Here is a 15,440-nt window from a genome sequence, read left to right as displayed (position 1 = left end):
AGCTCGCCATTGGCTTTAGCTATAAAAAACAAGGGAGAGGCTGCAGGGGAGCGGGATGGCCGGATAAATCCCAGTGCCAGGTAGTGGTCTAAGTACTCCCTCAGATGTCGTGTTTCAGGCTCGGACAATGCATATACCCTACACGTGGGGATGACGGCTCCCTCCACCAGGTCAATCCGACAATCGTATGTCCTATGTGGAGGAAGACGTTCCGCCTGTCTCTTATTGAACACGTCTTCGTATCCTGCATACACCACCGGCAACTCCACCTCTTTTTCTGCCGCCGTAGCGACACAAAAGGGGTATGTCAAGGCCAGGGCCAGCGCTTGATGTTTCTGTAGACATCTGTCCACACAACCTGGTGAGAGAAACCGGACCGTCCGGGCTTTCCAATCCACCGTCGGGTTGTGGCAACAGAACCACGGCATTCCTAGAATAACCTCATATTGAGGGGCCTCGATGATATTTAATTCTATGGCCTCTATATGCTGATCGGGCCCATCTCTTAGGGACATCTTCAGGCTTTCGGTATGTAGTGTAATGCGACCAGATTTCAACGGCTCTCCATCTACGGCCAGTACTTCCTCCGGGGAGTCCCTGCGGACTACCCCTATCGATAAAGACCGTACCAACCCCTGATCTATGAAGTTGCCAGTGGCCCCCGAGTCCAACATTACCAGTACCTGATGCACCTGCTGCCCGACTTCTAGCCCGGCCTGTAACACTATGTGGGCTTCAGTGCGGGTGGACCGAGTCGTGGTCAACGACGGTATTCTCCACTCCGTATCCCCCGAGGGTCCCCCCAGGCTCTTCTCCAAACCGCTGCTTTCGTTACTTAAGGTAGACGCCGCTGCCCTCTTTCCTCTGTACAACGGATGGGTGGTTTTGGGTTTCGCCGGACATTCGCGCACGAAATGCCCGCGTTTCCCGCAATACATACAAAGGCCTAGGGTGCGGCGGCTTTCCCTTTCGGTTTTGGACAAAGGGGCTCTCACTGCCCCTACCTCCATCGGTTCGCTGTCAGAGGCCACCGGAGCCGTGTCTCTCCGTGCGGATCTGTAAGTGGACCCTATCCCTCTGTGTCTATCTCCCATCCTTTCCGCCATGCGCCCATCCAGTCGCAATACCAGATTCATCATGGCGGTGCACGTGGTAGGCTGGGGGTCAATCTGGGCCACTAGGTCCTTGAGATCCTCGCTCAATCCCTGGTAGAACAAGGACATCCGCTTGTCTTCGGGCAAGGACGTCTCTGCCACCAACCGGTTAAAGGAGGTGAGGTAGGTAACCAGGTCGCTCTTCCCTTGCCTCAAGGAGAGCAATTCTCTGTCGGTACTGAATGTGGTGGTTCGTCTGTCGAACACCGCTTCAAAAGCCGCTCTGAACGCGTCCCAGTCGGACAGAACCATATCATTGTTTCTGACCAACGGGACCGCCCAAGAGGCCGCGTCTCCTACTAGATAGGATATCGCGAACGCTACCCGTGAGTGATTGGTGGGAAAAGAGGAGGGCTTGCACGAGAAATATAGCATAATCTGAGTCAAGAAGATTTGTATCTTTTGGGGATCTCCGGAGTACCGTTCCGGACTGGCTAAAGGAATGGGCGGTGGCACCGTCACCTGAATCTGCGGGCTGCCCCCTAGGGAGGCATCGAAGGGGTTACGCGTCGATCTATCTATCCTGTCCCTCAGGGCTGCCATCTCGGCTCGCGATGCCACTAGTTCCTGCTGGACCAAGGCTAGCGCTTGTACTACTTCATCTAAGGTGGCCATGTCGTACACCTCGGACCAGGAGGAGCACGATTCGTGGGTGCGTTATTCTGTTAGGAACTGAGCTCCTCAGGGTCCGAGCGACGTAATAGGGGTCCACCTCCCGATATCCCCGGGCTCCAACCAAAAGGTTACAGAGCCCAAAGGCGATCAGGCGAGGGAAAACAGGAAGGGGGGAAGGGACAGCGGGGAATAGAACCTGGAAGACAAATGGCACAAAGGTTATATCGTAGTTACAACGTCTAGCTACTCTCATATAATTCTCACTAGAAAGGTAGTTACCATGTGTAGTGGGAATCCTTCCCCGCGATCACTGAGATACCTCTCTCAGGACCGCAAAAATCTCACTCCAATACCCAGGCGTATTCAATGTCTGACAGCCACCACACTCAGCTTCAGTCACACCCGCAAAGTCATGAGCCTCAGTCTTTCTTCAGACCCGAGGTGAAGTCATCCACTCCCTAAGCGCTCATTCTGCTCCGATGTACTGACTGTTGGCTTCCACGGTTACTATACCGCCGCCTGAGTATACCAAATAGATAGCGCTCCTTCACACCCGTGAGGATCAACACGCTACTAGTCTTGCTTCCCCAAAAGTACCACTGCTGCTCGATGGTTAATCCTCACCACCCATACAGCAGGTGGGTTGCAAGGCTTCCCCTACTCCTTAGTCCCCCTGCTCAGCCGAGCAAGGCTTGGTCGGGATACTCCTCCTCCGAACCCGGAGGGGGTCTGTGTGGGGTGAGTAGCACCCTCGAAAATAGTACAAGTCTGGTGCACCTCCTATGGTGCCCTCCCAAGGGATATCCGCTCCTCGCGGACCTAACGGTTCTGCACTCTCGCTTCCCCTCTGGGTTACGAGCGCGTGAGTACGGGGAAAGGAGCCAGGGACTCGCTTCCTACCTGCTCCTGAACGAATCACGGCAGACGCTGGATGTTGTCCTTCCGCCGTGCGCGGCTTCCGTCTGCTCGGTGCCTTAAACTCCAGGTGCTCTCTGAGGATAATGCGCAGCTCCGCTCGTCTGCGGCGAACACGGAAGTTTCCTCTGGAAAGTAGAATAACGCACACCTTCGGCTGCGGGGGACGTCGTTATATGGGCGTCCACTTCCGGGTCCTCGAGGCTGCTGGGAAATGTAGTCTAAACGCTAGGTAGGCGCGTCGGCCTACGAATCCTGACACCATCAGCAGCTGACACTTGGTGCCAGGCACCAAGCGATCTGGAGGGAAGGCAGCGAGGTGGGAAGGGGCCCTCAGAGACGATGTGGCATAAGACCCCTGGACAATGCCATTTTGAACAAACCCAGAGGCCTAGCCCGGAAGGAGGGAGGGAGCACGGGCAGAGAAGTGATGTGTCGCTGTGTGATAGGGCAAACAGAGACTTTCTGCCAGCTCCCTCCCCATTCTTTAAAAAGAGTTTGCACAGGAAGAGTAGCTCTCTCTGGGATGTGGTCTGCTGAGGAAGACAGGTGCTGGAGCCTGGCGCCATCGGCAGCTGGAACGAAGAACCTCCAGACTGGGCCAGGACCCTGCCTGGCACCACAGGTGAAGACCAGGACCAGTGAGCAGAAGAGCCTGAGCCTCTGCGCAGGGAGAAGAGAGGCCCAGGAGGAGAGCCAGGTGAAAGGCTCATGCAGGGAGCCAGTGAAGACAGCTTCCTGCTGAATCCCCCCTCTGTGATACCAGGACGGCGAAGGAAAGTGCTCCCAGTGGCTGGGGAGCACCACCAGGAGCAAGAAGAGGCCAGAATGGAGCCCATTGGGCGCCTGGGGGCTGAGATACGCCCCCCCAGAAGGTAGACGAACTTTGACCTCAGCCAGGACCAACGATGAAGCGTGTGGTGCTCTGCAGCCGGTCCAAGATGAGCCCCCGGGGATAATCTGGGGAGCGCCGTTGCACTCCCAATGTAACTTCCCCAAAAGGGGTGCCAGGAGCCCACCCTGGCCCCTGTCGAAAGAAGCCGGGGAGTACCATCGCGCTCCCCGTGAAGATCTTGGGGGCCCGGGACCCCAACTCCAGGCTCCGGTGGGGTCAGTGAGGAGGAGGGGGGCGTGCTGTCACGCATCCCCCCTAGCGGCCAGAAGAAAAGCCGGGGAGCGCCGTCACGCTCCCCGTGAAGGTGCTCGGGGGTACCAGGAGCCTACCCTGGTCTCCGAAGGAAGAAGCGGAAGCCCGGTAGCGCCTTCGGGCTCCCCGTGAAGAAGTCTGGGGCCCGGGATCCCCAACTCCGGGCCCGGTGGCAGCAGTGTGACGAGGGAGTGCCATCGCACTCCCCTGTGGCGAGTCGGGCTGAAGCCGGGGAGCGCCGTCGCTCATCCCCAGAAGACCTCCTGGAGGGGGCCTGGGACCCTCAACCCTGGGCCCCAGCACTCCCCCGTGAAAGGCTGGGGGAGTGCCGTCGCACTCGCCCGAAGACCCGCCACCAAGGAGCCGCCTCTGGGTCTGCCCATAGGAGCGGGCAGACCAGAAGCGAACGGATGGCTCCCGCTGCCGCACCCGACGGTGGAGGCTGGGCAGGGAGCCCGCCGGAGCTGCCGGGGTTGGGCTCCCTGAGCTGCCATGAACTCCCCAACAGGACCGGAAAGGCGAGGTGCCCGGGTTTGACCGGGCCCCCAAGAGACAAGAGGAGCAGCCGGGGGTGGACTCCCCGAGCTGCCAACACTCACCTGGGCAAGTACGGGGTCCATGTGGAACCGGGCCCCCAATGCTGAGTCCATGCGGCGCAAGGCCGCCATCCCCTGCAGCACGGCTCTCCCTGGCACAGCGGGAGAGCCGCTCATAAAAGATGCAAGGGCATGAAGAGGAGTGCCCCATAACGCTTTGCAGTGCCGAAACCCGCCTGCTTGAAAACCTGCCGGTATTTCGGCTTGTGGTGACCCCAGGAGGACGGAGTCATCGTCCAGTGAGTGCCAAGGTGCAGGGGGAGCTGCAGGAGCAACGCAGTCTCCCCCAGCACGAAGATGAAAAGTTCCCTCTCTAAGTCTCTGGGGAATTCATAGGAATAACCCCCCAAGGGCTCAGCCAGCAGTTATCAACATCATGGAGCTGGAACTTGTGTTCTGCAGCTGGGGTTGTGTTAAGGACTGCACCAAGTGATGAAGGGCGGAGTTGGGGATGTCTGTAGAAGGGCGTGCCCTGGAGGTGAAGAGGTGTAATTGCACCAAAAATGCATTTACTAACGGTATTTCTTTTAGAGGGACTGAAAGTCACATGTGTTATGTGAGGTACCTGTGTAAGGTGACGCCATAAGCAAAGTAGGGTTATGTTGCCAGACATTTCTGCTAGGGTGACTGGCTGTATATGCTTAATCCTGTGATTCAATTGTGATGCCTTTTAGGGGCTTTAATTGCAATGCATTACAACTGTTATAAGCTATGAAAAGTACCTCATTTAAAGGTATGCCCAAACATGTATTCTTGCTACTGCGTTAGGGGAGGGACAACCAAGACTGTTAGCCACAAGATGTAGTGGTGCATACTGTATGGTTAGTATGAAGTGCTCAGTCACGGTTATGTGTCCTCAGGGCATGTGTACCTATTTTTAATGCTTGTTGAGATGATGGGGTGGGTCGCCACTGGGATGGTGCCAGTTGGCAAGGCCCTCGCTCCAGGTTGTATCAACCCACTGCATTAGGGGGCAAGATGATGTGCATACATGGGAGTGGTGGTACTAAACCCCACCCCGTCTGCGGGAGGGGTGGAGATGTTATGCAACGTCACAAAGTAATTCCAACAGCTTATGTATATTTGTAAATTGGTGCATAGTATTAAGTAGTGTGTGTGTGTGTTTAATAAATGTACTCTTACTTTAATAAAGCAAAGTACAGACTGGACAGCCAATTATTGAGTGTTATTTCTGCGCAGCTGTATTGGCGATTACTAGCCCACACCACCTCCCTTGAGTAAGCCTCAGACTGCTCTGCAATGCTACCCTCTGAGAGTCAGGCGTGTAGTGTAGTTCTTATTTCCCTAAATAGGTTCTGTGCTTTTGGATAACATACACTATAGGTTTGGCGTAGGACTGAGTCTGTATGCCCCTATCGCGTATGCTAACCTTGTTTATTTTGTACCAGCTAGCTCACAGGGCCACTAGAAACGTCTTGGAGGCAAGAAGGGAATAGTTTCTGGCAACCACCTAACATGACAACCCTGATCCCTCAGAATCGTGGAAACACTAGATAACGTTTCGCTCAGCTAATCGTGCCTGCTCAGGTTCTCAGAGTTACACAGAAATAACAGACGGGCGTTTCAATAAGGATTTATCGAACAGTCGTTTTTCTCGTGTAAGAGATATGAGCTGTGACAATCGTAAGACAGTATGCGAGATACAAAATGCACAGTGTAACAAGCATAAACAAATAGTATTGCTCTAGCATTGTTCAATACTTATGAATACATTCGTATACATAAAACATATTGATAAAAGTACGAGTACTCATGGAATGCGTCCCTAACTAGATTTACCCAAAGGTACCTAACTTAAGTGTAGGACAAGGTGAGAAGTAGATGCGGTATTCTCATAGGATGGTATGCTATAGTTTGTTATGCCAAGAATTCCTCTAGGTGCTAGTCAGCTCCATACCTGAGAATGAGAAAGTTGTGGAATCTCTTTCCTGGTCTCGAATTCTAACACCCGGCGAAGGAAGTTAGAACACTGCGAGCTGGAGTCTCTGCATGCAGCATGACAGCGTCTCTGGTCAGTGCATAAGGCCGGGAATCACAGGCTCCTCTGGAATAGAGGTCTCCTCTAGTTTGCATGGGCAAAGGGTGGTATATTTATACCGAGAAGGTGCTATGATTGGCATTGACGTTATGTCGGACAGAGGAAGACGTCAGGAATGGACCCTGGGGAATAGCGGTTCATGCATAATAAACAAGTTCTTGGAGAAATCAATAATCCCCGAGTCGAAGGGTCTATTTCTTGGAACTCGTTGTTACGTAGGGGTTTGGCGAATGTAGGTGAAAGACCATGCCTGTATTTGGAGTGCATGACTCATGCCTAAATAAGGACTGGGAAATATATGCCTAAATAAGGGCAACGTGAATTGTGCCTATATAAGGGCATGTTTTAGTGAAGCCTATATTAGGGCACCTATACGGGATACAACAGGCACTGCACTAGGGTGTTTGGTTCCCAATGAAGGACAATTGTGACATGTTATTTGTGCAGGCCTCACAGGTACTGCCTCGTTTTCCAACAGTGGTTATAATGAAATTCGCAAAATCACTGAATCCTGAGAAATGTACAGTTATACACACTATCTATAGGAACTATACACTATACACTACTATAGGAACACTGAACATAAATAGACATAAAACTTTTAGAAAACATTTTGTTGCTGAACGTCAACAGTGGTTATAATGAAATTCGCAAAATCACTGAATCCTGAGAAATGTACAGTTATACACACTATCTATAGGAACTATACACTACTATAGGAACACTGAACATAAATAGACATAAAACTTTTAGAAAACATTTTGTTGCTGAACGTCAAGCACATCTGCTTTTTGCTATACGCAGAAAACAGAGATGCTTCTGAGAAATCTGATTAAATAACGCTCAGAGACTCTAATACACTGCACATTTTTGTTGAAACTCTTATTTCCCAAGACTATGAGCATTGGTTAGAAAATATTACAGATAGTAATTTAACAGAAACGATTCAGTACGGTATTTTAGATTTGGTTGTATTCAGAATGGTAGTTTCAATTTGACTGTATGTGATTTTAATGAAAAGCTTTAAGGCTTCAATATACATATATATGCAGGCCTTGAAAAATCAAACATTTAACCAGACCTGCAGGTCTAGTAGCTTGAATAATCTACTCGACCTAACTGTAATGTAACTGGCCCATAAACTGGTCTGATTAGGTCATCGTAGGCAAACATTTTATTTTGCAGAGCAACCTTTTTCTTCATTATCACGTATGAGAGCACTTTCCAATATGAGCCCAGCATTCCGGCTAAAAAAGAAAAACTATTGTGTTTGATTTAATTAACTAAACATTTGCTCCATGCGTAATAAGAATCTAGCCCACATATAGCACATACGTGACCCTTGACTTACCTCTTAGTTCCCCAATAACATTGCAATCCGGGCAGGGGCAGGAATGTTTTTCAGTTAATCTTTAAAAGCTGACTTTTAATAAATACATTATTTAAAAAAGGGGTAATACACTGTCATTTACAGACAGCACATTTTCCATTGAAATGGCCAAAAACATTCCCATAAGCATGCAGTTTTGCTTATAAAACTACATAGTGTATTAACAATGATCTTTGGAAATTGGGTTTAAGCAAGCATATTTATCATTTGCACATCACCAAGTAAAGTGTTCAGATTTTTTTTTATCCGATGAAACTTTTTTTTCATCACACAGAATCACAAAGCAAGGGATTTCATAACTACTGAAATGTATTTTGGAATGTTTGTACAATTCACTTTTTAAGTTATTTAAATGTGTGTTAGAATGAAACATGACATCCTACAGCCTTTCACCTCGGCGGGTCTTGGGCTCAAAAATTCCACGGACCTGATAATTCTCGCCTCGGTGCCATTCCAATCATGGAATCCCACTCTGCAACTCGGGGCAATAGCTTGCTTAATCTCCACAACGGCCCCCACAACGCTAAGGATGCCTGGCCTCCACCTTGGGGGTGCCCAGGAGTGGACGCCTCACAGGGAAAGCCAGGATGAGTTCCACAGCGGTATTCGTACAAGCGCCTTGAGACCCTTGTGGGTGAGCAGTGCGCTATACAAGTATCAATTTACTGTAAAGCAGGTTAATCAGAGAGTTCACTTTACTAAATCCTCGAACTTTGTAGTTGGAGAAAGAAAAGTAATTGCAGGTGTAAACTGACTATTGACCTCTGTCTCTGAACACAGAATAAACTTGACAAGATAAAAACAAAATTAAAAGGCACCTTTAACACTCCTTAACTTTGTGAGTGAACTGAACACCTGTTTGTCAGCTAGCCAGAAGGGGTGAGTAAGCCCTAAATATAGCTAATCCTGATAAAATCTGACTCGCCATAGCAAGTAGATTTGTCGAGGCCTGATGTGCTTCTAGGTAAAGCCTTATTATTCATACATGCTAACTGTGCAACAACAAATGAAAATGTGTGATATTAATATTCCTTGTGAAAAAGATTGTTTTGAAAGTGTGCCTTGGCAGAAAACTAGATTTGATCGATTATGCGCATTGGCAAATTAAAAAGCGTATTGCTCATCTGAGAGTGAATGACTTTCAAAGACCTGATTTCCTATTGATTTCGGTGCCCTGTTGCATAATGATACCTATTTTTTAAACATTCAACATGGGTTACAGTTATCGACAGAGAAGCAGTGCCAAAAAAAAGTGGCATTACAGTTTTGGAGTAACTATCTGTGAGCACTTGACTTTCGTCAACCTACAAGCAAAGAATCTGTTTACAACCGATAGTTGATGGGTCAACAAAATCACCAAATACTAATCAACTAGCAGTGCCAAAACCTGCTCTTGCCAGAGAGAGGCCACATGACATCTCTTCTTAATTGGATTGTATCGACAGCAAGGATGTGGTCTGTCTGCTCCAGCAAAATCAGAAAATTATGTGCTTTCTCTGCTCCATTCAAATCAAGAATTGTTATCTAATACAGCAGCTCCTGTACTATTTGCTCCACTGTGTTTTCACAAACCATCATCAAAAACTAAACTGTGTTCAGCCTTTGAATTCAGTGGAAAGCTAACGTCCACATCACCAACGGAAATAAACACAGGTGACCGGCTTGCATCCTTATGCACGATGAAAGTAACTGTACCGTTTTTTTTTTTTAAATAGAAAGAGTCTTAAATAAGACTGGTTATACTTTTTAGCCTTCTTTATATTTTTCTTTACTTTTTTGCATCCAGTCGCAATAATCAGAAATATGATATTGCACAATATAGTGAATGTTTTTTTAATGCATCTTTCTTATCAAATGGCGCATGTTGTAAGAGTCTTCCAACGCAGAGACCTCTTTTTTATTTCAGCTTCAAGATGTGCTATTGAACATGCAACAAGTTATGAATTGCTATGTAATCAAATGCACATTTCTGGCATGTGATTTTATTCTGCAAATGTGGAATAAATGTATCCAATAAGCAAAATCAATCAAAAACATATTAAGTGACAATTTAGTGACTATTCAGCTTAGACATTATTCCAGGAATGTCATAAAACGTATGCCTCTTTCTCTCCACAATTCTATTTTTTTAGCTATTTTATTCATTTGCTTTTAGGCTTCTTTCTTTTAGTTTTAGGTCCTTAAACACATACAGGACAGGTTCAATTTTATCTAGTACCCATGTTATTTAGCCTCTATAGTTGGTTTACCTTTGTCCCAGAATCCATTCTAGGTGATGGAGGTCGCCATCTTAGACCAAGGAGGCAGCCATCTTAGACCATGGAGGCAGCCATCTTTAACATTTTTCCTTAAATTATGCAGAATCATCAATATATCTGTCTTTGATGAGATGGCATCAGTTCCTATCTCTCAGCGAACTTTGAAAGTGTAAAGTCATTAGGATACAGACATCAACAAAATCCCTACTGCAACATCAGTCTGAAACAGATGCCATTTCAAGGTCAAATAAGAACCAATACAGACATAGCCAAAATAGTGCAGTCTGAATTGACGTCCTCTCACCTTATGAGTCCATAAGTAAATGTCCGGGATGCACATCTTTATGATCATAATCTATGACAGACATTCCTCAACTTATGTCAGAAATTCCAACTTCTGATAACATTTAGAATATATACTTGACCTCTTAGTTAGAAGTGAACTTCACCACGGTTGCAGATGCAGATCCAGATGAGTACAGCAACAGAGTCCATCTTGACCAAATAAGCCTCCAGCAAGACTCCGAGGCTCTGCGAAGCATTCCATTCTACCTTTACAAACTGGTACAGGGATTGCATGGTCTTGTAGACAGAATCTCCTGGCGCTTGGCCTTGTGCTCGAAATAGCTGAGTAGCTATTCCAAACAAACAACTGTTGTCCAGGTATGCGCACCACTCTTATTATTTATTCATTTGCTAGAACTAATGTAGCGTTTAGACATAGCCCAGTGAGGGTGTAAGTGCTATACATTGGGATGTTATGATTTTTCAGTTTTCACATTATATCGAGATTTCAACCCCCTTGTACACAGCCAATCTGCCGACAACCCGGGGGTCCGGCGGCACGTTTATATATATACCTTTCTGAGTGTCAGTGATGTGTATTACATAGCAGTCCCGGGCCACGGGATGAGGGTGTGTCCATTAGGCCCATTCGGACCATGTGCCATCAGCTATCACCAAACATAGGGCAAAAAAAAAAAACCCCAAGCACAGCAGCCCACTAGAGGTCACATGAGTCCCGATCACTCTGGGCAGGCGAACATAGCACCCTGCGACATATGTCCCCACTCGTCTCTTCTCCACCACGGCCAAGCCGCAATGAGCACCTGCTAGTCGGATGCCATACCAGTCAGCACTGCGCTCTCCGGTACCTGACTTTCCCCTTCAGCGGAGCTAGTCTGCGCCGACAGATATGCTCTAAACGGATCCCATATGTCTTTAGCCCTGCTCTTCAATGGTTGCGTTTCGGCATAGATCGCGTTCTGGTCCTGGGAGTACAGAACATCCTCCAACCACTCCTTGAATTTTGGTGCTCGACCCCTACCCCACCTACATGCAACACGCGGTTTCGCAAGCAACAGTACAATGCTAACAAATTTACGGTGCTCCTTAGGTACCGACGCTGTATGGCCCAGCAGCATCACGAGTGGGTCCAGTTCAACCACAGCCCCCACCATAGCCGTAAGCGCAGTATGGACTTGCAACCAGTAGGCAGCCACCCCTGGACACATCCAAGCCAGATGTAGAAAATCAGCCCCCTCCGAGTGGCACCTTTCACATCGGTCAGTATCCGACAACCGAAATCGAAGCTTCCCAACAGGAGTGTAGTACCAACGCTGCAGAAACTTATAATGGATCATACGCAATCTGCAGCAGGAGGAGATCTGGGAAGTGAGCTCACAACAATACGCCCACTGTGCCTCCGTGATGTCCCTACCCAACTCAACCATCCAACATCGAAGCGCTTTACAGCCTGCATTCCCACCACACTCTTGAATACTGCGGTATAGCTGAGAGACCAAATGCCTACCATCCGTAGAAGCAAGCAGAACCTGCAACGGATTCACCACCTCAGGTTCCTCCGGATAATGCGGTATCACCAGTCTCATCCCTTGCCGCAACCGGAGATAGTAAAAGACCTCCAGCGGATTAGGCTGATATCCCTCGAAAAATTGCTCTTTCGTCTTGAACTGACCATTCACGAAGAGATCTCCCCATTGTCGGATCTTTATCTTAGCACATAACCCGCGGAACCCTCCTTCCTGCAACAGAGAGAGGCTCGGATGATAAACCAGCGGCAACGTCGGAGCATATAGCAGACTATATGTCATCCTGCGCAGTATTCGCTGCCAGGCATCAATCGTGCACGTCACGGTGGTGAGCGGCGTTTCAATCGCAGTGACGGGACCATGTATGATACCCTGCAGTGGCAGAGGCCGAGCTATCCAGTCCTCTACCGCCAGCTGCGGCATGCAGGGCGTAGGGGTAAACCAATGATAAGCAAAGTGTGCCTGCGCGCTCAGGTAATACGCTTGGAAGTCGGGAACGTCAAATCCCCCCTTACTGTACGACTGGGTGATAGTCGACCAAGCCAGTCTGGGCTGTTTGCCAGCCCAAAACAGTCGCAATAACTCAGAGCGCAAGCCAGCTCAAATGGGGCTCCCAGGAATTGCCTGTGTTCATCACTCAACCAACATAATGCTACATCGTCTAGGAAGTCCCCAAACTGGACATCAACACCGTCACGGGCGGCATATAACCCCTCATAATGCTCAGTGAATTGCCTTAAAATCCCCTTTGTGTCTTGATGTATAACTCCGCTCGATGCACGGATCTCTAATATGTGCGAAGTGCCCCGTGAACGCCTAGTGATTCCCGCCAATGCCCGACCAGGTCTCTCCCCCTCACAATATCGACGGGCCTGCCAATATTTCCCCCTGAAGTTGGCCTCTCTGTCCGCCTCTCGCTCGTATTGCGACAGCTTTTCCCTAAACTCCTTGTGGAGAGGGCCCATCGACTCTCGGGCCATGCCAGTCTCCAGCTCCTTAAGTTCGGACTCCAGCTTGGCGAGCGTACCGCGTACGGCCCTTAATACCCCAAAGCTTTTGGAGATGTAATAACCCCTCACCGTTACCTTAAACGCCTCCCAGATGGTCTCTACACTTTCTACCGACCCTTTGATGCGCGGAAAAAATTCCGCTATCTCCTCCCCCAATTCTGTCTGGAATAGGGGATCCAATAGTGCCGTGGGTTGCAAACGCCACGGTGCTGCTGCCCTACCGTACCCCGGGATAGCTACCTGAGCCAGCACCGGACAATGGTCCGAATAGGACCGCGGCAAGTGCATCACTCTGCCTAAATCCACCGCTAATCCACGGGACAGTAAGCAATAGTCACGCCTAGCCCAAGTGTTGGCATACGCTGTGTAATGTGTCCCCTCACGGACCCCAGCATGCACGAACCTCCAACTATCTATGAGGTCGCCTTCCTGCATTATGCCCACCACCACATCTCTCACACTTTTGTTATATTGGGGGCTACCATCCGATCTATCTAGTCCAGGTGTCAATGTAATATTAAAATCTCCACCCCATATGATATGCATGGATCCCGTATTCAGTATCTCACCCCACAACTTGGTGTAAAACGCAGGCGAGTCCACATTTGGCCCATAACAGTTTACAATCGTGACCGTATCAGTACCCAGTCTACCCCATAACAATACAAATCTACCCTCATCATCCGTACATTCACCCAACCGCACAAACGGCACCGTTTTTTTTATCAAAATCGCCGTACCTCTGGCGTACCCAGAATATGAGGAGAAACTACGCACGGCCGCCCATCTACTCGCAAATGTATAAGTATCCCGGGGACTAAGATGCGTTTCCTGCAGCAGAGCGACCTGCGCCTGATGCTGTTCCTAATAGGCCACCACCCTCCGACACTTCCTCGCATCATTCAACACACGGACGTTCCAGGACAGGACCGTTAGTCTGGAATTACGACCTTGTTCAGTCATCTTCAGTCAACCACACATAATCCAGATCGCCACCCTGCCTCAACCACATCTCCCGCCCAAGGGAACAGCCAAACCGCACATAACCCCTGCAACATCCAGCCAATGCGACCACAGGAACCCCCGCGGTGTCAGCGCTGTGCATTCCTAGCCTTTTCCTATACCGTAGCCAACCACCACCATACCACGTCGTTACACTCATCTCATTTTGGCGAACTCCAATCAGACAAACAAGTACTACAACCCTTGTACCCCCCCTCCCACTGAAGCAATCCCCAACCTGCCAGCAACGTACCCTCCCAATCCCTCCCACACACACCCCGATAACTAGGACTAAGACACCCCACAACTCCAAAACCGTATGCTAGGGTAATTCCCATCGGGAAACTTATCTAGGTGGCACCACTAATACCCCCCCGTGACAGCCCGCCCGAACCACACAACGTGCAGCCCAGCCCGGCAACCAGGAGGGGCGTACGGCGCTATAATCAGAGGCATCTGGGGCATACCATCAGCGGCTAATGATATCAATAAACCTGTTATATCAATAAGTTCCTGCATCGCAGACGGAGATGGACCCGATACCATAGGGACGCCGGTATCAACCGTCTATCATAATACCCCTTCATCCCCCACATCAAACATACCAATACAAAGACCCTTACACTGTCCTTCAACAATAAATCCCAATCTGAGCTCTTGGGCAACGCTCTACGCTCAGCAGTAAGTCTGTAGGCAGATACAGTACTGTCCACTCACGGTTCACCATCTTCCAGCATCTCTTGACTAGGGGCCATGTCATCCTCCGCTCCAGCCCCCAACCTCCGAGTCCGTTTATGCTGCTTGAGAAAATCCTCCACCTGCTGTGGATTTGTGAAGAATTTCTGTCTCCCTTGGTACGTGACCCGCAGGCGCGCCGGGTAGAGCAATGCGTAGTCTATTTGCAGGTTTCGCAATTTTGTCTTGACTGCAAGGAATTTCCTACATTCCTCTTGGACCAGTGGAGTGAAGTCCGGATACAGCGTGAAGGAATTACCCTCATACGACAACGACCTCGAACTTCTTGCCGCTCTTAAGGCCGCGTCACGATCGCGGTAATTTAGCATCCGGGCTATAATCGGCCTAGGCGTCGCTCCCGGCTTCGGTCTGGGGCCCAGGGCCCGATGCGCCCGCTCCACTATAAAGTGTGTAGAGAAAACTTCTGAGCCAATCGCCGCCACCAGCATCTTCTTGACGTACTCCTCCATTTTGCCCACATTTGTCGTTTCTGGAATACCTACGATGCGTACGTTGTTCCGTCTGCTTCTCGCTTCTAAATCCTCATTTTTAGCTGCGATGACACGTAGGAGATTGTCCATTCTGGATAACGGCGACGAGTGTTGTGTCACCGTATCCTCGGAGTCCGATATGCGCTGTTCCGCCTCTTTCAAGCGCTCCTCGTGCGCGTCCAGCTTGTGCACCACCGCATCCATACACGACGAGATCCTTTCCACTTTGTCCGCGA

Source organism: Triturus cristatus, chromosome 8 (assembly GCF_964204655.1).
Source record: "Triturus cristatus chromosome 8, aTriCri1.1, whole genome shotgun sequence".
In the NCBI taxonomy this organism is placed as follows: Eukaryota; Metazoa; Chordata; class Amphibia; order Caudata; family Salamandridae; genus Triturus; species Triturus cristatus.
Note: the sequence above shows the minus strand (reverse complement) of the source record.